General features: G+C 39.2%; 1 long non-coding RNA gene across 1 annotated transcript; it reads right to left on the bottom strand.

The window, feature by feature from the left end:
• Positions 1 to 2,559: 2,559 nt before the first annotated feature.
• On the bottom strand, positions 2,560 to 7,285 carry LOC122864406. The gene is made up of 2 exons (XR_006375211.1): positions 6,442 to 7,285; positions 2,560 to 5,104 (listed from the first exon to the last, which is right to left on the bottom strand). It is a non-coding gene; the product is annotated as an uncharacterized LOC122864406 (long non-coding RNA).
• Between the last annotated feature and the right edge of the window lie 3,618 nt (positions 7,286 to 10,903).

The following is a 10,903-nucleotide window of genomic DNA, read 5'->3' as shown; positions in this document are numbered from 1 at the left end:
ACAATTTTCAGAAAAGGTAGAAATAGACATACAGCTAAAAACAAGGTGAAACAAAGCTGAAAAAGATAGGTAAAAATAAACATAGACCTATTATGTACATACGAGTAGGTGAAAAATATAGATGTGTATATAAATATATATAAAAGCAACAATGAGCAACATACATTGTTTATATATAGTACAAGTCCAACTGTTTCTGTAAATTGTAAACAAGAATGCAAAGAGTGCTGGAATACATATTGAATGATTAATGTAATATACTATGTACAGTATATACATTTATACATGTCTATACAGCCTACAGTTTATACAGCATGTTTATACTTATATTTGACAATGATGATGATGACATGTATGATGATGATGATGACAGTGTGTAATTTGTAGGCACAGTGGATGTTTTAGTGTTACAGGGTTATTGCACAGGGATTGTTGCACTATATAACTGTTCATCAGAAATACATTGGATTTGCAATAGGCTACAATCACATATGGGTTATTTTATTTATTTATTTATTTTTTTACCCCAAACCTACCTTTTATTCATTGTAAACATAGATGGACAGTGTTTGGTCTCATACCCAGTAGAAATCAATTTAAACAGTATTAACAATTTACATCCTCAGCATCCACATTACAACAATTGTGGCAACATATATATATATATATGTATATATATATATATATATATATATATAATAATATATATATATATATATATATATATATATATATATATATATATATATATATATATATATACAAGCCATTGTTGACAAGTTTTTATCAAAAAATAAACAAAATGTTCTCCATCTCGCCCTTTTTGCCTATGAAGTAAGGTACAGGGTGGGGACAAAATAACTCCTGACTTTACTAGAGCCCTGCAGTAATTATCAGGTCACGACCTTCAGTATTTGACAGAGGTATTGACTGAATTTTTTGTTTATTTTTGAATTCATAGCTTGTAGTGTTGTAAGCAAGTTTCCTGCCAGGAGTCCTTTAGTAGCAGTTGATAGGGGCCAACTTGTGGCCACTAGTCCAACTTGCAAATGCAGTTTTCCTGTATTTGACATATGCTGTCATGATTCTTGAGTCTTTTCCGTTTGCCTCAACTGTCAAATGTCTTTTGTTTATTGAAATATTTAATTATTGCCATTATTTTGCTACTTTACATGAATTGTAATTTTGTTGGTTCCCTTATCATTTGACAGAAGATTAGACTGACAGTGTGTAGGTGTTACAAATTAAATGTTTGCATCACTAATGAGGATTACAATAATAATCCAAAACATACAAATATTATCAAGTCTGTTTTGCATCACCAGTTGATATACACACTAATAATTCAAGCTGTCTGGACTTAATAAAAGCTCAACGGTTGTTAAAAGGCAGCCAGGAGGAAGAGACTTTGCATCCATCATGAGCCAGCAGTTTATTCTCCCTGGGGCTGAAGGTGAAGGAGTAGAGGGAGGACTGTCTGTCTGATTCAACACTGTATTTTCATGAAAAGTTTGAATGGGTTAACTTTTTTCAGATATTGTATAAGTAACTATCAGTTAACTGTTTGCTAATGACTCGACCATGAGTAAACATCTAAATTTTCAGACCAAAAAGGCAGCTATTGTTGAGTACAAGATGATGGTACTGCCCGTTTGCTCTTTTTAAATGATCATTTGACTGTGGATAACTGCAATGAGGTATCAAAGTCTGTTTCTGTGTTTACAGTTTTACACACCTGCCTTGTTTAAAAAATGGCTAGTAAGGGAAAAAAAGGCAGGAAAAGTGTTTTGACCATGATTAGAGGTTGTGCCTTCTGCTTCATGTGGTTGAATGCAGGTTTTTTTAATGCTTTATCACCCTCAAGGGGGCTAAAATGGCATTACACAAAACTCAAATTTTTCTGGAATTCTTATGATTTTTAGTATAAATGCACAATTTTATCTAAGCAACCATACATGTGTTTCTTTAAAGATATTTAACTTTACATTCTGCTAACTACTTTCCAAATTAAACTTTCGTATACACTTTTCTTGCATTTCAGGCAGCCATTGTTGTCCATTTATTTCACTACAGAAGGAAAGAGATATAGCAGAGACAGGTAATTAATCATATCCACTTTTATTTTTATTTTGGCATTAATGTTGAAGTTAAAAATTTGTGAAATTTTCTTCATATGTTTTTTTTAAATTTTACATTATGATATTGACAGGCAAAATAATCCATCAATAGGGTGTAGCAGTTGAAAATTGCAGGTTGAACTGATCCCTTTATTAGTTAAAGTAAACTACTCTATTAATGTATTTTTAATATATCATATAAATCATAATCATATAAATGAATCTGACAACTTAGGTAGGAATAAAACAATACAACACTTGATACACCTATTGGTGTTTGTAATTCATGATGCGTTTTGTCCTCAGAACTTTTCAAGAGTAAGCATTACTTTTTCCCTATCCCAGAAGCAGACTTCAGGCTTCAGGTGTTTCAGCTTTTTAATTTTTTACACTTCAGATGTGCCAATTCCAGGGGAAGAAACACAGACCAAAACAACAAAACTGGTTTTGAAAGTTTATTGATATCATTTGCATTCTGCATAATTTTTTACCTACAATATGACAACACTAATAATGTTTACAAGTCAAAGGGGCTTTATTGGCATGGGACATAAAATAAATACAAAAAAAGTATATAAACAGAAGAAATGTGTTAGAAATATATATAGATGGATAGATAAGTAAACTTAAAATATAATAGAGAAAAAAATATAGACTTAAACACAAACACATTACATAACTTATGATAAGTATAAGAGACACATAAAACAACAGTTGGGAGACACTGAAATCATGCATTAGGGTGAATGAAATGGTTGAGGATTTCATTTAATCCTTTTTTGTCTTCTCCCTCATTGTCTCAGTATTAGACTGTGACACATTTTTTAATTATTGGGCTCTTTATTCCTGCACACTGGATTTGAAATAAATCATGATGTATTTAGCATCCATATCAAACTACACATTTTTGAATTATTTTCTTTGATTGTTTGGGATCATTATCCTGCTGCATTGTCATAAAATTCAGAGTCTATATATAAAAAGAGATACTATTCTTACACCAATCATCCAATAAGGACATAAATACCTGCAAACTAAACCTTAAAAGTCAGCCATTAAACATCATATTTTAATTTCAAATCCAATGTCCTGGAATACAGAGTCAAAGCCACGCAAAATATGTCACTGTCCAAATATTTTAACCTGCACTGTATGTGTGACTGCATGTGTGCGAGTGCTGCGTGAGGGATTAGCCTCAGTGTGTGTCCACCAGTGATTAGCCTGGTCAGTGGGCCTGTTGTGCATTCACTCAGGCCATTAGCATATTAATGCAGCCTCGCTCTTGATCTCCCTCCCACCTTCCCTCTCCTGCTCTCTCTCTCTTTTTTCTCTATACGTATTTCCCAGACTGAGTTGTCGCTTCCTGCAGCTTCAATCTATAAATATCACCAATTTACGCCACTCGTGCTGTGAAGCAGCGGACTATTTCGCCACACAAATTTCAAGGTGCCTGGTCTTCTTTTCCCTCCAAAAATGTCCTCTTGTTCTCCTCTCCGTCCTCTCACTCCCTCTCTCACCACCTCATTCAAATCCTTTACATTCTCTCATTTTCCCTTTTCTTTCTCAAAGTCTGGCCCCCTGAACTTTGTCAAACACAGGAAAAAACACACAGGGGCAAATTCACAGGGGCAAACACAGAGAGAGTAAGTACACACACACACACACACACACACACACACACACACACACACACACACACACACACACACACACACACACACACACACACACACACACACACACACACCTCCCTGTACTCATTCTACTCATTCACTCTCCTTTTCTGTCACTCTCACCCCTTCCACTGCAAATTTAGCAAGACCCTCTCTAGACGCTGGTGCTGAAGAGTGAACCGGACACATTCAACTGTACTTAACATGGTGAGAGCTATTCAGCCCTTTCTGCTCCACGGACAGACTCTAACCCCCTTTCCAAAATGTGACACCCCTGATCTGCACAGCCAGGCCTATATGAGCATTAGGCTTTGCACCTGAGCAAGAGAAATATACAACAAAGTAAAAAAAATAAATTGGCATTGGCATTTGGGTTATTTGTTCTTTATTCTTCCTGAAAGTTAACAAAAAGAAAGGTTGCAATATTTTTACAATATCAAATGTTTGATTTGCCATGAAGTATGTGTAGGGTTCTGTTTCAGATTTCGACATAGACCAATTTGTGTTGTATGAATTGCCAAATAAATTAATTGGCTTCCTCTTCACTTCCCATTTGGCTGCTGTCAACCTGCTGTCTCTGTTTGGTGCCACTACTTTTCAAAAAAATTATGATATTAATTATTCACCTGTCTTGCAAACCATGACTGGCCTGTAAAAAGAAGAAAATCCTAAGCTTTTCACTACACACCTGAGTTGACCTGAAGAGCAGAAATTACTGTTCATTTTACATCTTGTTCTGTTACAAGTAAAAGCTTTGAACATAAAGCTTTTATAGGCCCAACTTGAAACTATTCTGGGTTTGTTTGGAAAAAAGTTGAGCTGACCTCCAAAAATGTCAAAAGAGGCTCCTACAGGCTTACATTTACATAAACACACACTCTCCCTTATTGAATATCTCCCCCTCTCTCTCCCTGTTTGTCTTTCAGTGTCTCTCGCTCATACACCCACAAAGCCACTGAGTTTTATCCTGTCCGTTGTGGTTTGTCCCTCGCTGATTTTCAGAGGTCAGGGGCGTGATGTCCATCCACAACTCCTGGTTTCACAAAGGCAGACGCAAGAATTGCGTTTGGACAATCAGCTCCGGACCTCCATCCTTCTCTTGGTCATCGGTATGCTCACACACTCACACACACTTGGATGGTCAGGCGGATAGCCTGGTTTGCTTTCTGGCGATTTCAGGCTCTGAAGTCAATTCAGCTTCAATTCACTAACCTCAGAGAGGGAATGGTGCGATTCAATCCAAATATCACTTCCTCCATTTGCTGAAGCTCAGTTTCATGATGGCGTTTGACCTGCGGCTTGCCTCAGGTCAGCCTGTATGGATGGATAAGAAGGAAAGGATGGTCAGACTAAAACAGAGGAATGAGCGGGAAGGCAAGGAGAAAGGAAGAAGAGAAAAAAGAGAGGGAGAAAGCTCTAACTCATGCTTGTCCTCTGTGTGGGTGACACCATGATGAACGAAGGGGTCACCACCCGGGGGCAGGCCCATCCAAAAGGAGCCTGTGATGTGACCCTTACAAAAGAAGAAGTGGGTCCCCCAATGGTCACATGGATCAAAGAAGACAAAAGCCTGAGATGATAACTCAGCACAGCAGTAGAGCACATTATTATGAGACACATGAGCAGCAGTGGTAGTAAATTTAACTGAGTTGGAGGCGGTGGGGGGTGTCTCAAATCTAAAAACGAAAAGTAAAGCTCTGACTCGCCCTAATCTGATTTTCCGTGCGCAACATTTTATCTTTCTCTCATTCACTCCGTGAGGTGTTTTCTCTTTCTGTGGGAGCCCGTCTTTATCCAAATGATGTGGTCTTTGGTGAGGCCTGGCCTATTCATGGGAACCCCATGTGCTGTGTGTCCACCATTGAGGTGCAGAGCAGCATGGCCACAAAGGATGGCAGCGTTTCAGAGAGTCCTTTCCTTAGTTAAAGTCTCTGTTCAGAACAAAGTTTACACTTCAATCACAGAGCCAGAAAATCCACTACATAGTTTAAAAAGTGAAAAGAAAAAAGCCTTTAAATGTTATCTGAATGCTGAAATACAAGTGTGTGTTTATATTCTCATAGTCAGTAAACTGGAAAACATTTGACTTTGCTCTTCAGATATTCTAAGGAACATGGAAGTAAATGCTTTCTGTCATGAATGCCAATAAGACATGATGGTTGAAACTTTTTTCCAGTAATAGATCCAACTTTACAATTAAATTTCTTAGCCCTGTTTAATGCCTGTATTAAAAACATGTATATTCCACATTATCTATTTCAAACAAAAATAGTATGTGCCATTTTCCTGACAAGAACTCCATAACAGATCCCTTTTCACCTCCTTAACAGGCTGTGATCATGCTGGTCTTAAATGAGGCCTAGAGGCTTAAACTCATCTGGTTTACACTTCCGTTTAGGTACTGCTACCACACAGGCAACTGGAACCCATTTCAAAAAGACTTGTCCTGTTGAAAAGTGACAAAAAGGGTGTAATACCTAATTTTACATCAGTTAATATCAGCTGAAAGCAAAAAAACAAGAAAAAGACAAGGAGACAGAAGCGCAGTAGTGCCCAGTATTTGGACCCTGTGGGGCCTAAAATCTGGATCAAGAATTACTGCAAAAAGCACGTGATAAAGTCCCTCTCAGCCACAGAGGATTCATCCTTACATGTGCGACAGACATCCTCGCCTCTCATTCTTCCTCCCTCAGTTCTGGGTCGAGTTTTAGCTGCATCGTTGTCGACGTCTGACCGCACTTGTCCTACTTCTCCATCTTTCACTCTCTCTGCCTCAGCCTCCTCTGATCCTGCGTCCTTCTCCCTCTCCTTCTTCAACCCTTTCTGTCCGGCCCTCCCTCCGCCTTTACATTTCCTTCGCCCTCTCTCTCTCACTCAATTTCCCCGCCCTCTCTCACACTCTCTCTCTCTCTCTCTTCCTCTCCTCATTTCATGCAGCGCTGGGGTTACCTAAGAGACTGGGCCTCAATGGAGAAAATCTCCTTTGGTACAATGAACTGGGCGAGGGGGCATGGTAGGATGAGGGGGTGTTGGACACAAGAAGAGAGGGTGGGTGAGGGGGGAGTAAAACTAGAGGGAAAGATAGTGGGATGCAGATGCATGCAAGGATGGAAGGGGGATACTAAATCCCAAAAATTGAATAAGTGGCTTCGCTTGTGTGATTTTCGCCTCAATGGTCAGTCTTTTGGCGGTTGCTTGTGGTGCCCCCCCACCTGCTCCCCAGTCAGCCCAGTTGGTCTAACTAAAGAAAACGCACACACATTTGAGGCACTTCAAGTATCAATTTTCATGAACCCTCATTAAAAGTACCTCAAGAATATTATGTGGTCTTTTCATTAATGGAAAAATTAAAGTTGCACTCCTATTTTTGCACAATTGCTTAAGACAAAGTTCAAGAACATCCTAATAACCATGAGATGGGAGAACTCTGTTGTGTCAGTGGCCGCCATTTTGTTTGTTTACTTGTTTGTTTGCTCTCTGCAGGGAGTGCAAGATGAGACCCACAGAATCAGAGCTCTCTTTGCAAAGTGTGTTTCGACAGCGTAAACCCTCTCTTCCTCTGCATGGTAGACCCCATTCAGCACAAGTAATTACACTATCCCCCTTTAATCTATTCATAGTCTCTGTCTGAGAGGTGTTCCCTAAAGTAGGGGACAAAACACACACAACCTTGTTTAGAGGTTAGTTACTGATTAGCACCAAAACTGTTGCAGTTCATTTTCCTGCTGCACCTTATTGAGCTCCTCAGTGATGCTATTCACTTTGTCATTTGTCTCCAAGTTTGCAAACAGATCCCCTGCTGCTCAGCTCTGTGTCTTTACAACTCTCCCCCCAGCCCCTTTTCTCATCAGAGGATGTGAGAAAACAATAGGGCTAATAAAAGAAGCAGATAGATAATTACAGCATGCCGATGAAGTTAGCTCCCCAAACCATAAATACCAGCAGTGTGAAATGAGATATGTTGGTGACTTTGGGTTGTTTTGTTATGCACTTTTCTGTGCCAACAACAGCAACTTATTCTTATTCCCATGTATGCCTTGTGTACATGCCAGGGTGATTCTGGGATCTCTGTGTTAATGACTCTATCAGGCCCTGATACCCAGAGGCCCCTGCTGAGGGAATAGATCCAAGGGGATTGGGGTGTTAGAATGTGGCACAGGAGGTGTCAAAGTTGGGTTGGGGGCGCTGTGTGTGTGTGTGTGTGTGTCCATGTATGTGTATGTGTGTGAGACAGGGAAGTGGAGTAGGGGGGGTTAGGACAGATTGTCCATGGTGCTCACCCCTCCGGGCGGGGCTGAATGAAGTTATTTCCAGGCCCCTGTCCATCTGTTACCGTGGCAGCAGCAGTGACCAAGGTGTTGCCATGGCGAGGTGGACACAAAAAGGCGTGGCGTGGGAACAGGTCCAGGGGTCAGGAGTGAGTGTCAGGGGGTCAAGGGTCACAGCCAGCTGGACAGCACACAAGAGGAGGCCAGGGTGAGAAAAGAAGGAGGGAAGGTTTGGTGTTCTTTCTCTTTTTTGCCCTTTCTTCTCTGGGTTTTTGCTCAGGAGGGAGACGTCCGAAGAGTGGACCCCACTGGACATTAACATTGAACTGGGGCAGTGAGATGAAAAAGGGAGGGGGGTTGTAGAGGGTGAAGGGGAGTGAGAAGGGCCATGGGGTTCACAGAGTGGGGCCCCCACAACGTCCTGGCTTTGGGAGGCTCGCCTGCATTAGGCCTTATACCTACTGGTGTCTAATCGCGCATAGCATTTGACAGGCAATTGACTCTGATCAATGTAAACGTAAATGTGACTATTGAGAGGATGTGGACGGCTGCATGTGCATGTGTGTCTGTCTGTGTGGCCGCAGCCTGCACTTTAGCCAGATAAGTGATACCCAGAGAAAACAAAAGGCCATTTGACGACATTTCATTCCGGTCATTTTAAGCTCAAAACTGCTCACAGACAATGAGACAAACTGAAGGGGGGTAGTGAATCAATATTTCACTCAACATGGGAAAACATTTTCTAAATCTTCTTGCATTTTATATCTTTACCTAGAACTTCTCTATCATATATCTCATTTCATCTGCTGGCTTGGCACTATGGCTTTGAACCTTGTTCTGTGCAGATAGACATTGATCTATCGCGATACATTGATTTGAAAGCCAACATCAGCAATTTTAAAAGTTTGAAAAATGCATTAATGTTGATCAATATCACATTAAGGTGCTTCTTTCCATACTGACTACTGTTTACATAGCTAAGACATACTGTAAACATCCTGTTTCATTGGCAAAAATTGTGAAAAAATAAGAGTGTGATGGTGTGTAAAAAAAAAAATCAGACATACTAAACTACTGACATTTAAGGACATTGTTTTGCTTTGACAATTCTTTAAACTTTGTATAAGGTTTACTTGTGTTTATGTATTATTGGCTGAATCTGTTTAGTTACTTGTTACAATTTCCATTGACAGAGCTATTATAAATTAAATGATAAATTGATTCTTTGTGGAACAAATCAACATTGAGTCAAATCACTGTTGGATTTGATCCCCTATTTGCAATGCTGTATACCCAGAAAGTTGAACTTAGCACATATTGCCAGTCAGTTTGGGTAAGAAAAAAACATTAAAATGTACATGGAAAATGCATGAAAGAAATGGAGAGTATGAGATATTATTGTGTCACTTAATCTACAGGTGTACATAGACTGACTACACAGGTTTTAGTTGTGCTGTCCCACTCACCTTTTATGATGATATTTAACTTTCACTACTTAATACATTTTCAAAACAACAAATAAAGAATGCATATATGAGAATACACCTTATATTCCCATTTTTAATTTGGTTTACCATTATAAAGCCAAAATATTTAAGACTTGAGACTAACTCTTACTCCACTACTACTACTACTACTACAAAAACTGTTTTTGTACATATATGGTGGAGATTTTTAAAAAAGAGTTGTTCAGTTTACCAAGTGTATTGTGATGTGAACCTTGTACGATATGAAACAAAACAATACGCTAAATTACAATCAAAACCAAGCAATTTGACGTAAACACTAAATGCCATCAGAGTTGGCAGAAGTTGAAAATACATAAAAACACATCTACAGAAAGTAAGCATTTTTCATTTTGTGGAAGATACTTATTTGATGTCCTATTCCTGTGAGACATTCCAACTACATAAAAACCTTTTTTTTCCCCATTACACCATCAATTACTCTCCAACTTGAAAGACCGAAGGTGAAGCTTCACCATAGATGGATCAAGCGGCTAAAGCTGTGCTGAACTATGGCAGCAGTGAAGAGCGAGAGAGAAGAGATTGAAATGTCCACCTGCCCCGTAGCAAACTGAAAAAGACGGCAAACCTTGAGCCGCATCAGTGGATAACACATTATGACAACGTGGATAAGAAGTCGCTTACAATGCAATTACACACACAAGAACACACACACACAGAGACATGCACACATACTCAGAGTAAACACACAGGGCCCCTTTAGACTTTAATAGTTGCTGGGATGAAGGGAGTGCAGGATCCATACTCCTCCACAGCCCACAGTAATAGGATTAGGAGCAGCCTCAGGAGGACATGGCAGGCTAAGTCCAACGCTCCGTTTGACACCTTTTGTCCACAAGCCCCGAGACGCAGTTCACAGCAATAGGATGAGGGACAAAGGCTTTTGAACATTGTGTTGTAGCTACAAATATACCCTGATGGGAGAACGCTGAGCCCCAACTTCCACCGCAGATAAAATGAACAGACAGGCGATTTTGACAACTCAATCAATGTTTAAGACTGATCAAATGAGAAAACCTGCTTTTCTCTTGTAAATCAATAAAATGTTGTCTTGTCCCTTCACCAGGCAAAATCCCATGTGCTTATTTTTAAAATTGTATTGAAAAGATTTTATTATTTTATTAAAAAAGAATATGTGCTTTTTTCTTAAAATTAGTCCAAATGATCCTTTGGAGGGGAATATTATGATACCACAGGCCCAAAGCAACTTTTCACAATTCAATTTTATGTTTCAAAGATTTTCCTAAGAAGGTTATATTAATTATATTGATATATTATATATTTTTTATCCAAGAGCACAAATAAGTTTTTAACCTTCT

This window comes from Siniperca chuatsi, linkage group LG17 (assembly GCF_020085105.1).
Source record: "Siniperca chuatsi isolate FFG_IHB_CAS linkage group LG17, ASM2008510v1, whole genome shotgun sequence".
NCBI lineage: Eukaryota > Metazoa > Chordata > Actinopteri > Centrarchiformes > Sinipercidae > Siniperca > Siniperca chuatsi.
This window is presented reverse-complemented; position numbering and strand designations above follow the sequence as displayed.